The sequence below is a fragment of the Trachymyrmex cornetzi genome, unplaced genomic scaffold, assembly GCF_001594075.2.
Source record: "Trachymyrmex cornetzi isolate Tcor2-1 unplaced genomic scaffold, Tcor1.1 scaffold245, whole genome shotgun sequence".
NCBI classification, from domain to species: Eukaryota; Metazoa; Arthropoda; class Insecta; order Hymenoptera; family Formicidae; genus Trachymyrmex; species Trachymyrmex cornetzi.
The window spans coordinates 1090602-1112339 of NW_017297113.1; the positions used below are offsets into that span (position 1 = coordinate 1090602).

The following is a 21738-nucleotide window of genomic DNA, read 5'->3' on the forward strand; positions in this document are numbered from 1 at the left end:
GATTAGTTTTTAAAGTGAGTAACGTCTATATTAACATACGCACTTATTTAATAAGTAATAAATTAAATTTTTGAGTGAAATTTGATACATTTTCTTGAACGTTAGTTTTTTGTAGACATATTTTTATCTTGTTTTTACTTTCATGTTATTTAGTGTCAACTGTATTACATGCACGTTAAAATTTGTTTGTTTTGGCTCGTAGCTCTTCTTAGTTTATTTTTCTTTTATTTGAATTATTTAAGCCATTCTTTATTATGTACATTTTCTTGAGTTAGATTGTTTAACTCTATTTTAGTTAAATTAATGACATATTAGTGAGATGTATAGAAATAATTAAAAATAACTCAAGTTGGGAGTATAAATTTGACATTGTAAATTTAACTATGTGAAATGATAAATAATTTTGATTTAGTTGCAGTGTGTGTTTCGCTGAAATTTTAGTTCAAGGTTTTATATTTGAATACCTTGATAAATAATTACATTACATTCAGAGAAAAATATGGTGGCATTATAAATACTGTCGCGCTGTTAAATCTATAGGATCAAATTTAATCTAATTTATGAAGCCGCCACTGCTTCTATTCAATATATCATTATTTTATACTAAAACAACGGATTTGACACTACAGTGTCAACTTGACACTATGGGTGCGTTCCACTTAACGTTGACAACACTCGCGAGTATTATTTGATCCTTCTTGTCATCAAATATTAAACAAGGATGAGATAATACATGCAAGCAATATGAACGTTATTGATGGAAAGCACCCTATATAGTGTCAAATTTATCCATTGTTTATTTAGTATAAAATAATGATATATTGAATATAGGAGCAATGGGGACTTAAATTATATTAAATTTGACACTATAGATTTAACAGTGCAGATATAAAAAAAGCAATAGTAATCCAATTCCTTCAGTCAAATAACATTTCGTTAATTTTAATTTCTATGTGCATTAAAATGTAATTCAATACATTTATATGTTTAGTCAAAGTTCATATATACAACGTTCATATTAATACGTATGCATTTAGTAAATAATAAAGTAAATTTGAGTCAAATTTAATGTATTTCTTGAATTAAATTGTTTAACTCCATCGTTTTAGTTAAATTAACGGCATATTTAATAGAAGCAGTGGCGACCGATAGAAATAATTAAAATGACTCAAGTTGGGTAGAATTTAATATGATGAATTTAACAGTGTAAAATGATGATAAATAATCTTGATTTAATTGCGATGTGTGTTTTGCTGAAATTGTATCTGAAGGTTTCGAATACCTTATTTGATAAATAATTACATTGCACTCTCAGAGAAAAGCATGGTGGGTGGCATTATTAACATCGGATATCAAAAAAGCAATGGTAACCAATTCCTTCAGTTGAATAACATTTGTTAATTTCAATTGTACGTGCGTCAAAATATAAATCAATACATTTACGTGTTTGGTTTCAAAGTAAACAACGTTCATATTAACACATATGCACTTTGTAAATAATAAACTAAATTTGAGTCAAATTTAATACATTTATTGAATTGTCCAATTCTATTATATATATTTCAGTTAAATTATTAATATATTTAATATAAACATTGGCGACCTATAAAAATTACAAATAATTCGAATTTGATACAAATTAATATTATAACTTTAACAATAAGAGTGACAATTATACAAGTTTCATATATACAATTAATATATACAATTAATGTACATAGTAAAATAAATTATTTTATATCTGCAACTATAAAATTATTTATTCAACTATATAACGGTATATTTTACATATCAAACTTGTATAGTTGCTACCATCTTGTTTGTTTTTCTTTGAGTATGTAGTACTGCGTTAAATTGATAAAAAATCTTTTTATGGATATACGAGCAGGGTTGTCACAGACCTGGAAAACCGGGAAGTCAGGGAAAAATGTAAAAAAGTCTGGAATTTTGAAATTTGCTCACAATTTCCTTAAATTGCTTCTATTCCAGATAATTGTTATAATTTTTTAATATTATATCTGACGTTTATAATGAAATATGGTCAAAACTTGCGCATACTTTAAATAATTTTAATAAAATAATATTAAAATTTATATTTTATTCAGTATTTTTATTTGATCGCTCTTTTTCATAACTGCATTCTTTTTTCCAATACTAATTTATTTTTTGTTGGTTTGGATTTGTACCCAAAATTTTAATATACCACTAAGCCTTTTTTGCGTTGTTTTTAATAATATAGGCTAGCTTTCCTACAACTCTTGACTTTAAATGTGTTAAAATTTACATATTTTATATTGGAAAGTTTTTCATTTTCATCTGGAAAACCTGGAAAAGTCAGGGAATTATAAAATTTATTTTCTGTGTCAAAAAAAACCCTGTACACAAAATATTTCAATCGTTATGCATATAATTAATTTTTGTCAATAGAGATGATTGAAATTAAGAAGCAAGCACACCGAAGTTCGATTTGCTATAAGAAGCATTCATTTATATATTATTCATAATAATTAACAATACATATCGTATCGCGTGTAACGGGTCCTCCTATTTATAAATAATTAGACCGGTCCGTGTGCCAAATTCAATCCAGTTATCTGGTCTGTCTGTCTGTCTGTCCCTAGCGCGTTTCTATTCTAGGTAAAATCTAAATAGTCGACGCGTACGAAGGCGAATGTGCATCTAAAATAACCTGCAGAATGCTCGTCGCGTGTATTAGAGATAGCATGACGAGTATTCATACCAGTCGACGCGCTTACACGTCCGCAAAGAGTCAGCAACCCTAGCTTAGAGGACCTTTGAATTTGAATTTGCCCAGATACGATGTGAACGATGGATGTTGAATATTTCACGTTGCGTGTGAATTACAATCTGATATCTGCAGGGGTAGCAAAAATTGGCCCGGCCCGGTATCGGCGATAAGCGAGTCAATTTGTGCACCATGCCTCCGCCCAGTTTTATGACAAATGAGGATATTATCTTCCTTCATATCTTTTTATTACTTTTTATTTATATACTCTTGGAAATTTTTGGGAGTGGAATATAATTCTAAAGAATGACAAAGAGCCAGTGTTGAAAAAGAGTGGTTTAATTATCAATTTTTAAGAGAGAGATTTCACTTTTTAGAGTTATATTCCATTTTAAATATTTTAGGGAGTACACACACTGAAAAAAAGATACTTAAAAATTGATTTGTGAGAAATATACTTATTTCATTGAAATAAATCTTTATTTAAATACGACGGAATAAAATTTTCTTCCCAGCAAATAAGCCATGTACTTAATTTTTTTTATAATTAATCAGATGTATTATTGTATATTTCATAGAAATGTATATTTTGTCCTTATAAATATTTTCACAACTAATAAATATCGAAGAAAACGTAAATAACGTTTGTTTCGACATTTTCTCTCAGTGTAGCAGCTTTAAAAGAGAAAAAGGAAATAACGTAGAATTGTCCTCTCACGAAACCAGGATTCTAATAATAAGAGACGTGAAACTTCCGTCGCGAGTTGCGATTAGCGAAATCCGATTCAACTCCGAACTTCTTTCGCGCGCGCTTCATCAAACTTGATATAACTATATGTAAATCTTCCCACGTATTTGGCGCGTACTAATGGTCTCTTAATGCTGTTGCACTTAAAACATGCATTATTAATGGGTCGATCTCGAAGCTCGCAGAGGCGAAGGATAAGTGTTTTTTCTACCGAGTTTCAAGTGGTTCGTTTCGTACACCATTGGTCGGAAAGCTCGAATTGACTTGAATTTCCAGGACTGAGGTAGGATATAGGAGAGAGATGTTTGCGATATAGGGGCCGTCTCAGAATAATGAAATTACCGGGGGCAAAAGTGGTCCGCCTTCCTTGCATTCCGTCGCTCTCTCAGACCTTCCCTTGGGTGAAGACCTAAGGATTCTCCTGAAAATTCGTGTCGAACAGGTACCGTCGGCATAGGGCACCACCGTACCGGCGAGTATGCTCCAACGGTGCGGTAAATGTTTCCCGAGTGCATACCTATAATTTGACGAGCACTTTACCATCACTTTACCGTGTTGGGGCGAGCGGCGCTTTTCCGCAGCGACGCGCACTTCTGCCCGCTCGCCTGGAGATTACCGTAAGTCGTAGGATATGAAGTCTTCGGGATAGGAAAGAAAGAAGGTCACGTATGGCCGCACAGCGACTATCGTGCCACGCACGATAACATCGTTCGAAACTCTTAAGTTTGAAAAACCAACTTATGTCTATTTGTATTAATGTAAAGTAACTTTAATAATTTCAGTTTAATATACTTTTTCTAGTTCTAAACATTGGAAAAAAGTACACAGTTGGAAAATTTAACATATTGTGTTAAATTTAACATATTTGACGTGTCCCAAGCGGTCTATTAAAATTTTTATGTTAATTTAATATAAAATGAATGTGTTGGAAAATAATATAAATATTATGCAACAGAATTATTATGTTGAAAAATTAACATGAAATTTGTAGGTAACATTGACACAATTTGTAAGCAAATTGCTGAATTTGTGCGAGTGATTACGAATCAATTTTCATCTAATAGCACATTTGGCGAATCCGTGGTTGAAGGGAGAATCGATGATGGTTCCGATATCGCTCGTATGTGTCTTGTATGCGTTAACCAAAATTTACTGATCGCGAGACACGCTTCTGCCTTTCTGGACATGTAGATCACGTAGTTGGGATAATGCAGCCGAATCTAACCTACGGATGTATGTTGCACGCCAACTCAGATCCGGGAATGGACGATCGCACGCGCGAGGAAACTTCATGAGCAAACAGGTGCGCCGTGTCTTCGACCGGTTTAGCGATCTATCTTCCTTGTCGCGGAAATCTACACTCGATCGACCGCAATTCGACATCCCATGCGAGTACTTTCAGGGCACTTTGTTTCGAATTCTCCGACGATACTTTTCAAGAAATAGGGATGTAAGCGAGATAATATTATACAATATTTAATTATTAAACTTAAGAATGTTTTATCTGTGCAATATCAGCCAAAATATGAGCTAAAAAAAGTTAATATCAGCTAAAACATTTTTTACGTAAATACGCCGTATATAACCTGAACTGCAAAAACAAAACAAATAATTTGGCCTATAATGGCTTTTTGCTGCAAAATGACCATATTTTCCTGCAGTTTTAGGTAAACAACTTTTGAACGAGAAAGTGGATCCAAATGAACTTTTGTATGAATATTTATTAGACAGTTTTATCAGTATATATAAAAAATTTGATTAAATTCGTAATGCTAAGATCCTATCAAAGGACCCCGCACCAATCTTATGGGAAAATGTCTTTCTGCAGATTTGGCTAATTTTTGGATATGTTGTAGTTCTCTTCATTTTGAACAAATATCTCAATAGGCACAACTTGATCCTATGAGCCATTTTCGCGCTACAAGTCTTGAAAGGTCCAGATTCGGTCGAATGTGCGTGCGAGTGTCAGTAGAAGTAAGGACTATTCTTTACTTCCATAGTATTTAATTATTTGTGTGTGCGTGCGTGCGTACGTGCGTGTGTGTGTGTTGTGTTTTGTGTTTATGTGTGTGTATGTGTGTATCACAGTAGAGATGAGGACTCCACGGTTTGCCACTTCCGTAGTATTTAATGACTTCATTATCTTCTCTATATACTTGGATACTACGATACTTGAACATGTTAAATCTGAATCTTTCAAAACTTGTAGCGCGGAAACGGCTCTAGGATCAAGTTGTGCCCATTGAGACATTTGTTTAGAATGAAGAGAACTACAACAAATTCGCAGAAAGATAGTTTCCCATAAGATTAGTGCAAGGTTCTTTACAAATAATTACAAAAAGCAATTTTACATAAGAATTAACGCAACAAAAAAAATTAAATAACTTAATTTTTAAGCCAATAAAAAATTATGTTCAAATTTTACACATACATAAACGTGATAATAGAATATTCTATGAAATTTTTGTATTTTTGATAATGCTTTGACACATAGATCCTTATAATATTAAATTTTTGATGCTTTTCATTGCGACATTAATCTCTCTCTCTTTCTTGATATTTGATATTGATAATTTTGACATTTCACTTGTTTTTCTTTCTCTCTCTCTCTCTCTCACTCTCTCTTTCCCTCCATTAAATTTTATTTAATCGAATTTTGACGTGTCCGTGATTGACATGTTGTCTTCACGCTCGGATTCGCTTGTCGTTGGAGCAAAACGGACGGCAGTCGATCAACGTGTACCAATGACTTTTAGCGCGGAGTGGCGATAATTGAAATATTTGATTTCCATCGATTTAAAAAACGAATAGAATATCGGCATTTATTTATTTATGATATCTAGACTTGATAACTGAGATAACGTCAAATTCAATTTGAGCACGCATTTTAACTCTCTACGCATCTTCCATATTTCAATTCACAGCGAATAAATTTTCGCAACGTTCATTTGTTTATTCCCTGTTATTGCGCATTAGCGATATTGCGTTTAATGCTCGTCATTACGCGCAAGGTATATTATGAACAGGTATTATATTATTATCGTCACAATGTGATTCGTCGATCGAAGTTACGCAAGTACCTATTAGTTTCTATACAGGATAAGTTCGCAAAGCGTATGTATGTATAGGAAGCGTGATTTTTTGTTCTGGGAAGAAGTTGAAATCGAGTTTCTCTAAGCGAAGTTTTAATTTTATGTCGTTTTCATAATTTTCTATATTTTCCGCGCTGGACATCTTGGTTATTAATAAGTCTCGGATTAAAGTTTTCTCGAGATAGATATTAAATGTTAGAATGTTCACATTAAATGCTCGGTTATAAAGTCGGAACTCTCGCGAGGAGCTACTTTAATTCTTGAGCTCAGGTAACTCAGTTAATCAAGCCCTCAATTAAGTTCTCTTGCTGAGATCGATTCAAATGTAAATAACTTGAGAAATTATTCCCCTAGACAATTGCGCGTTTCTTACTAATTTCGATGAATCATGTAACGAGCGTTACATTAAAGTGACCAATTCCTTAAGAAGTGAAAGAGGGATATTTAAAAAAATTCAATATTAATTGTTATAATTAAATTAAAATAAACATTTTTTATAATTGTTAATGAAACACATGAGTAATATTATATTATTATATTTGTAATAACGCCTTAATGTATAACGTCACACGAAATCATAACAAAAATTACATCAAGTTACGGGATCATATTTTATTTTTTTAAATTGTGCTTTTCTGCTGAATATGTTTTATGAATAATATCTGCGGTTTTAAATAAAAATTAAATTTTTCACACATTAGTTGAAAATTATATTTCACACTTATTATAGATTCCATTTTTTTACTGATAATTGTGTTTTTTTTAAGAATCCACAATTGATTGATTAATTAAGGAAAAAACTTGTTCCGATATAGCCATTTATACTTAGAAGACAAAAACCAACAAGTATTTTTAAATTCTCAATATACCTTAGCTTTAAAAAAAACAGACAATTTACAATAATCCTCAATTTTTAGGGTTGTTCCAAAACTAGAAATAAGAACAATATCTTTATTTTAGACCGTATATGTGAGAAACACAATTAATACTAGAAATTTAAAATGCCTATTACGATTAAAGCTGGATCTTTGTTACTTAAATAATTCAATCTTGAATTACTAATATATACTATATATGTACTTGCATATATACCATATTGTAGTCTTTTTCAAACTGCGCGCCGAATTATTTTTTCGGACTAAATAAATCGCAATTAAAACTACTCTAGTAATCGCGAATTAAATTGACAAGCAATTTAATAATTTAATACTACCATCAAGCATCATATATGATAAAGATGTTAATATGTTAAAACTGTTAATAAATTTATTACGAAAACTATTACCTCGGCCAGGACTTGAACCCAGATCTCTTGTATTCCGTACGAGCGTCCTAAAGCCATTAGACCACCGAGGCCTTAGTAATATTCTTCGTAATAATCGGTGCAATAAGGAAACAATTCGTCTTTCTTTCTGTCATATATGATGATTGATGATAGCATCAAATTATTAAATTGCTTGTCAATTTAATTCGCGATTACTAGAGTAATTTTAATTGCGTTTATTTAGTCCGGAAAAATAATTCGGTGCGCAGTTTGAAAAAGACTACAATATGGTATATATACAAGTACATATATAGTATATATTAGTAATTCAAGATTGAATTATTTAAGCAACGAAGATCCAGCTTTGACCGTAATAGGCATTTTAAATTTCTAGTAGAAATAAGAAAATTGTCAGTGAAATTGAAAATGGTCAGAGAAATCAAGGAAAGTCAGGGAATTTTGCAAAATTTTCTGGAAAATTAAAATTCTTGACTTTTCAAAGAAGTTTAATGTATATCACGCAGTTTTGGAATACTACCAACTTAACAATTAAAAATACAAGCAATGTCAGCAACATTGATATTAATTTACATTGCTAGGTTAAGTTGATCTCAACAAAATATTCAATGGTTTTCAAATCAGGGAAATGTGGAATTTTATAGTGAGGAATTTGTGACAACTCTGATTTAAACGGCAAGATTTGAGACCAAATTTGGGGCGAGGAGTAAAAATTGGAGTTGTCCTTCCTAATTTGGGACAGTTGAGATACCAAGTTTCTACCATGTTAAGGCCATTATGTTAAATGGCGAATCCGCAATGACCATATACGCGAGGCGGTGCGACGATGCATATTCACGCCATTAATTCCCAATCTATTTATTTACCGTGATCACGCGTTTGTAACATGGCGTTTGATCTTTGCCTATATGCATGACAATACCGTCTGTTCGCTCTCTCGGCGCATTTACGATAAATGTGCTTCTCCGCATCGTCCGCCGGTACGAGGCTACGAGGTTATTCCGGGCGCTCAATTATCTCCGTACAATGAGCCGATCGCAAGCATAGCGACACAGTTCTAACTCCGTTTTGCGAATTCAGATTGACTAAATTTAACTGGCGACGAAATTTGATGAATTTTTTATTTCAATTAAGAGAATTTGCGGTATATTTGTGAGTGGTTTTCACATTATTTTCAATGAGAAATAAATATATACGTAAAATTTAATTTTTTAGAAGACCCTTCAAACATCTCTCGATTAAATTTAATCAAAATTACCATAAGAGATGCGAAAGCGAACTTTTGTTATAAAAATCAAATCTCTTCGGAGATACGTGCCTATTCTACATTTTCCGCGATGTCGAGTGAGGGACGAGAGCGAGAATAAAAGGGGAGGAAAATGGATAGAGAAAGAGAGAGAGAGAGAGAGTGAGTGAGGGAGGTAGTAATGAGCGAGCAAGAGAATAAATACGGGGGAAGGGATAGAGAGCGAAGCCTTACGTAATATATAGACCTCCTCGTCGTTGACGGATGACAAGAGCGTCTTCTTCGCTGCCAGAACAACCGAGGTTAGATTTCTATGTGTGCGTGTATTTATATAGACAGAAGAGAGTATGACGGCCTCGTTCGACGCAGCTAGCAGCGGTGTCAGAATTAGAGACGGTGGCGGCGGCGCAATATCGATATTCCCGTGGATTTGCCGATGATTGATTGACCGGAAAATATTGATCTTCGTCATCTTTTTTCCGCCTCTCTCTCTTTCCCTCTCTCTCCCCCCTCCCTGCCCCTCTTTCTCTCAAATTGTTTTTATTTTTGTACTGTAATATTTTGTGTTATTTTGTTTTTTTTTTCTTACTATTATTTTATTATTTTGTTACTGTTTTTTGTATCGTTTTATACTATTTCTCTTGTCAGAGTTCTTAGAAGATTTGTCCTAGAGCTATAATAAGTGCATAATTAATCAATCAATCAATCTCTCTCTCTCTCTCTCTCTCTATTTATTTATCTATCTCTTTCTTTCTCTCTTGGGATGAGAATCGAACTTTGTCGATCTTTTATACGTGTCGTTCTCGATGGGAGATACAACATCTCGTAATCGCGTGGAATAACGACAAATTACCGATAGCTATATAAATACCGATGTTTCCCGGATAATGTCGATATTTACTTGTTTCTAGTCGGGATACTTTCGGTCTTTCACGAGAGTGAGTGGATTTTCTGGAATGGAGATAGATCGTGCGCGCAGATTGAGCGTCGGCAGTGTGTTCGTGAGGACCGGTGAAAGTGCTTGATGTTGTAATAGCATAAGCCGCTGTAATATTTGCCTGCTGCTGCAACGTGCACACGTGCGAGTGTCCAGATTGCTCGTTCGAATCCTTACGTGATGTTACTAACGATGTCGTTTTTATCACGACTGCCGAGGTTGATGGCTACTTTCTTGTAGTATCAATCATTCTTATCGCGACTCCGTATGATTGATACGCTTGGAGAACATCATAACGTGGAAACGAGGGACGAAGACGACACGCACGCGGGTAAAGCGGTTAGGTGTTGATTCCGAAAAGAGGAAAAAGGTAATAAAGGATTAGGGTGAATTCGGATATTATGGCCGTACGAAAAAAATTGCCAGAAGCTGTAATTTCGTCAATAATTCAGGATAAAATCAGGGATGATTTGTCAGGGAAATTGAAAACGGTTAGAGAAAAGTCAGGGGGTTTTACAAAACTTCCTGGAAAATTAAAATTCTTGGCTTTCAAGACGTTTAATATAACATCACATCCCTACGCAGTTTTGGAATACTACCAACTTAGCAATTAACAATGCAAATAGTGTGCGCAACAGTAACGGTGATTTACATTGCTATGTTAAATTGATCTCTCAACAAAATATTCAACAGTTTCCAAATCAGGACAAAAATGCGAAAAATTTCAAAATATTGAAAATCATGGAAAATTATGAAATTTTGTTTGAAAATCAGGGAAAAGTTGTGGAATTTTAGGATGAGGAATTTATAATAATGCTGCTAAATTGCTAAATGGCATTATTTATAATCATTGTGCATTTTTTTAATCATTCTCAAAAAGATAATCAAATTTACAGACATATCAATGGCCATCTTTTTCTTAAAAGTCGACATTATAATATTATAATGTTTTGATAATATTAAATTTCTGTTAAGTCTTTTCTCTTTAATTTCGATAACATTTATTATTTTAAGCTTTAGTGAAGTGATATACCAAACACGTTATTAAAAGTAACAAAAATAAAAGTAGGATTTTTTTGCATTTTAAAAACTATGGTCATCTAAGTTTATCTTAGAGTTTTTCCTTCCACGGAAAGATTCGACAAGACTGCGATGGATCGAAAAACACGGAAATTCTCTCCATCTCGAAATTACTTCCGTTCGATTATAGCGCAAGGAAGAAACGAGATATTGTCCGCGTGGCACGTGCTCGCTCGTCAGACACGCGGATACCACGAACCTGCACGTATTTCGGTTCTGGAACATGTGCCTGTCGATGGCAGCATACGATGGCTGGAACGGTCTTTCGTTCGCCTTTGCCATTTCACTGGAGAGTTGCAGAGCCAAGACTCTCTCATTGCGTTGAGGTTTTGCAAACTTCGATTTAGTGGCGCAACGCAGAAGACCGAAGAGAGCCAGCCCATTAAATTGAAGTTCGTAGAACCCTCTCTTTTGTTTCACTATTTCCATTAGTCGACGATGATACCAGATCTAACGATAATATGTCTCTCGTATACTGAGAGAAAAGTTTGATATTTGTGACTATAATGTACGGTAAAACAATTATGGTTAGGAGTTCTATTTTTATGATTATTACTGCTATATGTTAATAATAATATATGTAGTTCTCTTAAATATGAAAAAATTGTACTATAGATTATAATAATTTCAAATATTAATATAGTAAAATATCAAGATATAAATTACAAATAAAATAAACATTTTTATTTAATAAATGCAATTGCAATCATAGTAAGTATACTTATTTTCTTAAATTTACTTACTATTTATGTAATAATAATAACTAAAAAATGTATTAGAAAATTATAGAAAAAAACTACAAATTTTCAAGCAGTGTATATGACTATTATTAATAGCACAATTGACTATATTTAACATAGTTAAAAAACTATAAATGTTGTCCAAAAAAATGATTATAAATTATAATAATTGCAATCATTTTTTTCTTTCAGCGAAGAATGTAGAACCGTTTTAATCGTTTAAAATAATATTTATATGCTTTTACACAGAAAAACAGATTTCTTTGAATGTAATAAATTTTATTGTATCCAAATAAATTTGTTATTTGGAATGGTCTAAACAAACCAATATTTGAATCAATAAAAGTGCGATTGTTTGAATTTGAAACAATGTATATCTTTGTCTTAAATACATTATTTGTTTGAACAGATAATATCTATCTTCAGTATTCGCGTGATCAACTGTACGGCACAAACATAATTGATGTAGCACATAGCACTCCTCGTTTAATCTTGTTGTTAGACGTATAAGCTATTGTTTCCATATTTTCGGTCAAAAAATGTAATGATTATTCTAAGAAAGCAATTATTTGCATGGAATAACCTAACCTAACCTCTATGAATATATTTTGCCATGTTCAAATAAACAATTTGTTTCATTGTTTATATTCATTGTAATTAAATAATATATTATTTAATTGAAAGATATTACTTCAAATAATAATGTTATTTCTGTCAAGCAATAGAGATTTCTCGAATGAAACAATAAAATTTTTATTCAAACAAATAATATTTCGTACAAGCATATGTTGTTTCAATAAAACAAATTTTAGTCAAATAAATAGGAATACTAAATCCAAAGGAACCTTTTTCTCTGTGTAACATTTAACTTTGCTAATTTCGTGAGTAGCAGCTTTTAGTGTGCACTAATATAATACAATGCAAATGATAGAATTTGCTGTGACATAATTTAATCTTACGAAATGTTTTTGCTATAAAATCGAATAATCTATGTTTTCTATCCATTCAATATCGAGTTAAAATTGATACCGGCTATTGTCATCTGCATTCCGAATATCTATTTATACTGTGATTTTCAATCTTTCTAACAATAAGACATCGATATTCTTACAGTAACACATAAAAGTAGAAAGTTAAAATAGATACAGCGTTCATCACCGGGGTCATTGAATAAGAATAATCGAGGTCAACGGAAGAATTCAAAAATCCAGGTTTCGTTTCCTTTATGCTGGGTAATTACGTAATGGTACATATTTCGAAGGAAAGACGTCCGCAACGATGGACGTGAAAGGGACGGGAGGAATATTCTACGTCTCTTGATATTGCGAGCACAACTTTCTTTCGTGTGCAATCTTTCGGTCGTATAAAGTCTTGTACGGGCGGATCCAGAGAAAAATAACGACTATTAATAGTAGATTCAAGTTTTACGATTTAGCACGTATACGTAATACGGTATAAAATAAATATTAATGAGGATATACGAGCGAGGTTATAGATACAGTGTAGCAAGTAAACGAAAGCTTTTTATGGCGAGTAGATAAAAGCCAAAATATAAACTTGTGTAGCTCCGAGCTCGCCTTAAGGAGCGCGCAGATCCACGAGGTCGATCCTGACTAGCTTATTCTGTATGATCACGTATACGAATATACGTGCATTCCTGCAATACGGCCACGTTGCCATTAACCAAATGAAATTTCAGATATATTATACGTGTATATATTCTATGTGCTCGAGCATATCGGCCGACTCTCTCTCTGACGCAGCCTCGATATCAAGGAATATTATGTAGTACATACGCGCGGTACATTAAGTACATCGTAACAGATACGGATGAACTAATAATTGAAATACCGACGGATAAGTTCTAAGCAAGCGTGTTTAATTGCGTTCAGCGTGGAACGGTAAAGTTGCAAAATCAGGGTATTTCAAAAGTCAAGGACATTCATAGTTAGAGAGAGCCTCGAGAGAGCATTATTATGTACATAAAATATTATTACATAAGATATTGAATATGTGGATTAATTATCACAATTATCATGAATTAGCATGAATTAAAATATCTAAAATGTTATGATGAATTTGATTATTCGCATTACATTGGATTAGTTTACATTAAAGGTTGTTTCATATAAAGTGTCTAAAGTAGTACAATATATAATCAATTTTGGTAGTGAAATAAACGTACATAGTACAAAATCGTGCGTCCATATGTAGAATTTTTCTTGTGTTACCACGTTTTGATTATTACTTTAATGTAAAATAAACATACAACTGATATGTTATTATTTTTGTAACATTTTGATGTGTTAGATTCATGTCACCTTTCTAACTTAACAATTGCGTATGTTAACTAAAAATTGAATATTATTTTGAGTGTTTTTAATACAATTGTTTCAATTAATTTATATATCTCAAAGTCAATTTAACATTTAAGAATTTTGTCATTCACATTATACGAACAAAAATGTTTTATTAACATTTTCTTACGAGTTACTGCAACTACTTTTCTATGTACTCTACTTATTTTATATGTTAGTTTTAAATCACCCTTAAAGTCAAAATAACAAATATAAATGTAAAGTATTGTGTCAATTATTTAACATTATTAGTTCGTTAATAAATAACACAAGACGAATGAGTTACTTTAACTTAACATTTAGAGTGGATCTCCTGAGACATGTAAAAAATTAACATTTTCTTTTTTACTGTGTATATTCTATGTGTTGTTAATATCATTATTAGATATTTAATCGTTTAAATGTTATATGCTTTTATATTTAACTTTACTAATTTTATGTATAGTTGTCCCCTGATAGAAATTTTATGCATTTTTTGAATAGTTATTGAATATTAACTCTGTCTAATAATTGAAAAGTAAAACTACTTAGGATTTCAAATCAAGATGGTAACGCTTTGCCTGCAGTTACTGCGCACTAAAGATCTGAACCCAAAATCTGAACTATTTGCTGAACAAAAATGAGACAAATAATGCAATGTTTTAATAATAATAATAATAATTTATTAATACTAATTATTATTAATTTTAACTCATTTATTAATACTAGAGGACAACTGGGCAGGTATCTATGCAAATTGTACACATTTTTATCAGGAAAACTGCTTCAACTACTGAATAAAACTCTATCAAGTTTTTGTCCATTTTCTACGCATATATAATGTTACAATTAATGAGAATGCAGTCAATATTAAACAGTAACTGATAGAAAGTACACTGAGAAAAGCGTTTGTTAATAGCCGCTAAATAATTTCAATTAAATGTCTGATTAATACAGACAATAAAAAAATAGTTTTATTTTTCTAAATATTTGATAAGTCTTACAAAATATAATAATATAATTAACTGTTTGATAATAATTACTAAATATTTAGTAGAAAGACAAAATTACACTTTAAAAAAAGTCTTGTTGCACTAATTGAAATTTAGGTAGGTTTAATCAGAAAGATATAAATCAGATACTTATACAGTTAAATTTATTTTAAACGTTGTAATCGAAATAATCAGAAATTCAATTATAAGAGTTTTGTTTATGCTTCTTATTGGTAAAATCAGAACATTTTTCTCAGTGTACTTTTTATTATTATAACCAAACACACATTTGATTAAAATTATTTCATCCAACATCTGTTAATTATTATTACCAAAATGTAACTCTGTTCAGTATATGTACTAATTCAGTGTAATGCAAGATCGAGTTTGCTATAAGTTTCAATTCTGCAGAATATCTTGTATCATTGTAATTGATAATCTTTTTCTTCGTATGTATTGTATATATATATAATATTATATATTCGTAAGCAGTTGCGGAAATTCTCTTTCCGTATACGTCCTCGTGTCTCCGTGGCGATAAATGTACAGGTATGCAGTCGCGTCGCTCAAACGTCGCGTCTCTGGCAGTTTCGAACGATGACAGGAAGCTGCAGCTCTTGTCGCACGTTCAGCCCCTCGTCTTTTCGAATTGCTAGTTTATCAGCTTGTTTCCTGGTAGTGGCCTTTAAAGCACGTACCTGCTCATTTTCTGCACGGCACACGTAAAGGACGACGATGACACAATGTTTCGCGAAATTTGCTGAGATTGACGCCGACGTGTTCACGCTTTTCGCACCTCTCAGACGATATTTCCGTGGCAGCTGAGCTTTGATAGAATATTTATATTATCTTCGAGCGCCTCGTATGTTTCATCTCGCGTTAATCCCTGTGCGCCTAATGACTTTATCCTTTATTAATACTCGGCTCGCCCATGCGATACTCACGATCCTATAAATTAGAAAAATAATTACGCATTCGGTAAAAAGTCGATGCGAGTAGCTAATCCTTATATCGTGCGAGCGTAACGTCGCACCGGTGTGAAATTCCGGTGAGAGGGCAGAAGAAGAGACTATCGATTTTTCCGCTCCCTCTCTTATTAACCATTTATAAAGCAGCGTAATACAAGGTTTTCTTAATATCCGTGTGTCACACGGAATCTTCTATCAACGGCCGCTTTCGAAATATTTTAGGCGGTATTATCTTCTTAACAAGAGAAAAGGATAGATAGATAACGCATTTATTGACATTTTATGACAAGCCCTATTAAAAATATAAAGCACATAATTAATAGAGAATAAGCAAAAAGGAATTAGAAAAAAGGGAGAGAGAGAAAAAGAGAAAAAGAAGTTCCTGCGAATGTGATTTGAGGGAACTAGCGACAAATATTGCGCATTTATCGAGAATTTAAAAATTCATGTTATCAGTAATTATACAAGAATTATCAATTAGGGCAACCACTTTGAAAAAAACATCTATCAGTCGAAAGAATAGTGACCGTCCGTTGTAAATAACACTAGTTTACAGTAAAAAATTACTTTGGACCAGACTTCGTGTCTTTTATAGATTTTTGGATGCTGAAAATAATGCCGCAAGCGAAAAAATTCTAGCACGTCAGATTTCTAAGATAATTGAAGTTTTTAATACTTAAAAAATAGCTTTTTTGAGATATTTGACATTTTTTAATAAAGGAGGTTAACGTTATCTTGAAATTTCGATCAGGAGTCATGAATGTATTGTGCATCCCCTGTAAAATGCATTTTTTTAAATTTCAATACCTTACTTTTTAGTCATGTTATGAACTGATTAAAGATAGGAGCTATTTTGAATATGGTGATTCCGGCAGCGTCATATGTGTATGCGGATTAATTTCTTAGGGTCACATTTTGATAACTGTACCTTAATACTTTTATGCACAGAATTATGAGACTAATCCACTGGTGTAATAAAAATACATCGTTGCTTAAAAAAAAATGCAATTAGTAATATGCAACTACATATCTTTCATAAAACAACTCTCTCCCTCTCTCTCCCTCCCTCCCCTTTCTCTCTTCTTCCCTCCTCATCTCTCACTCTCTCTATGTATGCGCGTTGTTGTTTTAAAATGATTTTAGCGTTATCGTATGCGCATATGACGCTGCCGCGGTCCTCATATTCGAAATAGCTCTTATCTTTAATCGTTCATGACTAAAAAGTAAGGTATTGAAAACGCATTTTATAGGGGATGAACAATATATTCATGACTCCTGATCGAAATTTCAAAATAACGTTAACCTTCTTTATTAAAAAATGTTAAATATCGCAAAAAAGGCCATTTTTTAAAGTATTAAACCTCAATTATCTTGGAAATCTGACGTGCTAGAATTTTTTCGTTTGCAGCATCGTTTTCAGTATTTAAAAATCTATAAAAGACACGTAGTTCGGTCCAAAATAATTGAAAAAAAAATTTTTTTTGTAAACTAGTGTAATTATACATGGTAAATCATGTAAATCTTTTCAAACTTTTCCGCTCGCATTTTTATATGCAATTGTTCTTTGTACGTGTGAGCACACTGAGAAAAATTTCTAGTTGAAAATAAACGATCAAAAGATTCTAATCACATTAATCAGATTCTGATTATCTTAATTAGAATTATAATAGATTCAACCAAAAAATTTTGATTTATCCATTTTTAAGCAGAATTTCAATTAATACAACCAGATTCTTTTTCCAGTATAGCTTATTAAATTTGTTGAACTATGTCGAATATCTGATATCGCGGTTTTGTGGTATCTGTTTTTTTTTTATTTCACATATCGTGATAACAGGCGAAAAATATGCAATGTATATCGGTAACGTTGAATATATTGCTAAAATTATTTTTAACTATGGAAAGTAAAAATAGATACGGCTAGATGTTCTAAACTTTCATTATCATTTATATATTGAAAATAATTATTTTACTTCTATTTAATTATTGTATTTCTAAAAACTGTATTATCAAACAAAAATACGATTGTACGTGTTTATATATTATGAAGTTCGGTGTCAGATTTATATTTTTTATCGGAGAAGCCTTAAAATAGAAATTATTTTCAAAAACCAAAAGTCACAGAAGATCCAGACTTTAATATTTATTAAAATTCCATTTCTCTTGAAAATACCACAGCACGTCGCGCGCCGTAGTTTTTAATATTAACATATTATGCATGAGTCGCTCAGAACGTGAAACAGATATATGAAACGAGTTCGTAATAAACGAATGCTTAAACTCACGATTGTATAAATTCCTGCTGTATAAATGAAATCGTTCCTGTAATGACGGTTTTTCGATTACGAGGCTGACAGCTATATCGTCGATGAGAACCACTTGTATATTCTTACGCATTAATATCTCACCGGAGACCCGGGCCAATTTCTGTCGTGCGTCCACATCAGGGTTCGTGTTGAGATCTTGTATCCGTCACGTGTCTGCAGAGATATGGTCACGTAAGTTCTATATTTCTTTCCGAAAAATGATCGAGATTTCGCTATCAAAAATCGAAAACTGTCTCCTCCATCTCTATTTTCACATAATCGATATATAGCATGATACAACGTCGTTTAATATCTGTATCAATAACTATTGTCTCATTTTTTAATAATTACTTTTTCTGAAAAAAATATTTCTTTGCAATCAAAATCTCATTTTCCATATCAACGACTAATGCATATATTTCCACGCAACTGGGGATCTTATTCTCGTAAAACATCGATATGAAAATACTAAAGGAAAAGGTTATATGGCTACGTAGATGTCATGACCCCTCCTTAATATCTCCACTATTAGATGGCGAATTCTAGTGATTACTTATGTAATTATTTATTCAGTAGCTCGCCATTACACCGTGCCGTTAACATGCCAGTTATATTCAACGTTTGTTACGACGCATTTTATTTTTAAGTCTTTTCAAACGTTCATAAGGTATATTTTAGCATTTAATTACATATTGCTTATCATTTTTCTTAAACTTTAACGTATTATAACATGAATATATGTATATTTGAATGTGTTGTTTGTTATTTAACATCGTATTTGGCTGTACGCATTGTGAGTTATGCAAAGTTAAACAATAGTATGGCATTTTGCTAATGTGGCTTTTTAAGCATGTTGATCACTGATGGTCTCTCTCTGTTTTTTTTGTTGAGATTTTATATCAAAATAATGGTTTCATAAATCAATTGTAACTCTACCTTTAATCTATTTATGTTATATGTACTATAAATTTTTGGTACCTGTAACTAATAATAAATTATATATGGAAGAAGTTATGTTGTCATTCTGCATTTTACTTTTTTGTTAATTTTATAACCAAATGCTGTTTTTCGAACAAAATAATTTTTAAAATATATTTTCGTGGAAGACCATATTACCACCCCTGTTTCTCTTCGAGCCATTATTACTAAATTTTTATAAATAGTGTCCTAAGTAATGTCCTTTATAATTTTGAGTTCAGAATCGATTGAATTACATTTGACGAATGTAATTATTAAATTTTAAAATTTAAATATTAATTATTAACCAAGTTATTATATAGAAAGTAAATGAGATGCGATATTATTCTCCTCTACAGTATACGTTACGTATATATGTTATAGATTTTCGAATACGATATATAGATTCAAGAATAGCCCAGGGCAATTGTATTTCGCCTCCGTTATATTTAGTGTAGTAATTAGTACGAAACAGAATCCAGTTGAAAGTCGGCGGCTCGTGACGCGAGGCACAAAACTTTTCCACGATAATTGAACGATCGCGGTCCATTTACCATCCGTGTCTCCGAGACGGTATGTAAACGTCGCGCGACGTGAGTTTACGCAATGGGACACAGCACAACAAATATTTTGGCACAGGCTAGTAACCGCCGCCAAATACCATTTCGCAATCATAGAATTCGCTCGTCGTTGTCGTCGTCGTCGTCGTCGTCGTCCACGTCGTCATTGCTCGCGCGCACTCCGTGCCCTGGTCCGGGCGAAATGGCGGGGCGGGGCGGGCCCCCTCCCGGAAAGCGTTCCCGAATAATTAGTCGCGGGTCAAGGCTCGCGCGGTGCTACGGGCAACAAAACAGCGCCCGGCTATAACAAAACGAAAATAGGAGGAGAGCCCCCGGCTGCGACGGCCTCGAGCCGTCCGTCGACGCTCGAAGGAAACGAATTCGATTTTTCGTTAGACCATGTTAGACCGCATACCGTGGCCTATTTTAAATTCTTTAATTGATAGATGCCATGTGAACAGATCGCGTGCTTTAAACGTGCCTCTCTTGACCTGCGCCGTGCACTAAACGACGGCATAAAATGGGATATGATTGTGTCGACACGTCGCGCCGTTTGTTACCGCGCGCTTGCAAAAATCGATTTTCTCGGCAGCGTGTCGCAGGTGCGCTACATTTATTGTACAATAAATGCGGCCGACATATTGGCTCGCGCGAGAACTATTAATCACGACCGAATTAATCCTACGAACGTTGCTGTCTTTCGTTTTTCTCTCTTTCCTCTACCTCTCTATTGTTCTTAGCTTGTTCTAGTAATAAACGCCTTATCTATCTTCTTCTTTTTTTCTCCTTCTCCTCCTCTCCTTTTTCTTTTTATTATATATACTGGAAAAAGGGTATGATTTTATTAATTGAAATTCTCAAGGGACAAATTACAGAATTTTCTCGTTAAATTTATTATAATTCTACACCTTTAGATACGCAGAGAGTAATGGTAACCCAATCTCTTATTGAGTTAAATAATATTTGTTATTTTCAACTTCGATGTGTATCAAAATGTAAATCAATCCATTTCTGTGGTTAATTTCAAAGTAAACAACGTCCATATTGTAGTAAATAATAAACTGTAAACTAAATTTCAGTTAAATTTAATACATTTTCTTGAGGTAAATTGTTTAATTCTACTGTCCTAGTTAAATTAACAACATCGAGTAGAAGCAGTGGCAAGAAAAGTTTTGAGAAAACTGTCTGATTGAAAATGGATGTGAACTAGAAGATTCTATTTATATTAATCTTCTTTAATAATTATATTAAGTTCTGGTGTTATTTCAACTACAATTTAGTAGATTTAATTAGAAAATTCTGTTTTGTGTCCATTTTCAATCAGAATTCCAATTAAACCAGACATTTTTCTCAATAGATTAATTAACTCGAATAGGTATAATTTGACATTATGATTTTTAATAGGGTAATTGAGATAACCAGAATTCTGATTGATATGATCAGAATCTTTTTCGTTCATTTTCACAATGAGAAATTTTTCTCAGCGTTGCATAACAAGTATAATAATATCGCGTCGCGAAATTTGAAATTCATTTTTCTTCAACGAAAAACGTAGCGGGTCTCGCATGCTTTTTACCAATGCATCTCGGTAAAACAATTCTTGAACTTTTCGTGCCTCCTGTCACCGTGCGGGCGGGTTGTGTGTCACTTCCGTTGGTGGAAGGAAGGTAATCCGGGATTCCGGCGGCGGCTTTTCGACGGACTTAGCGTTTGCGCGGGTGGCCTCGGCGGGGTTTTGCATGCGAGCA

General features: G+C 32.8%; 1 protein-coding gene across 2 annotated transcripts in view; it reads left to right on the forward strand.

The window, feature by feature from the left end:
* The window catches only part of LOC108761256 (RNA pseudouridylate synthase domain-containing protein 2), a 179800-nt gene that overhangs the window by 59635 nt on the left and 98427 nt on the right, over positions 1-21738 (forward strand). The gene's annotated exons all lie outside the window — the stretch shown is intronic.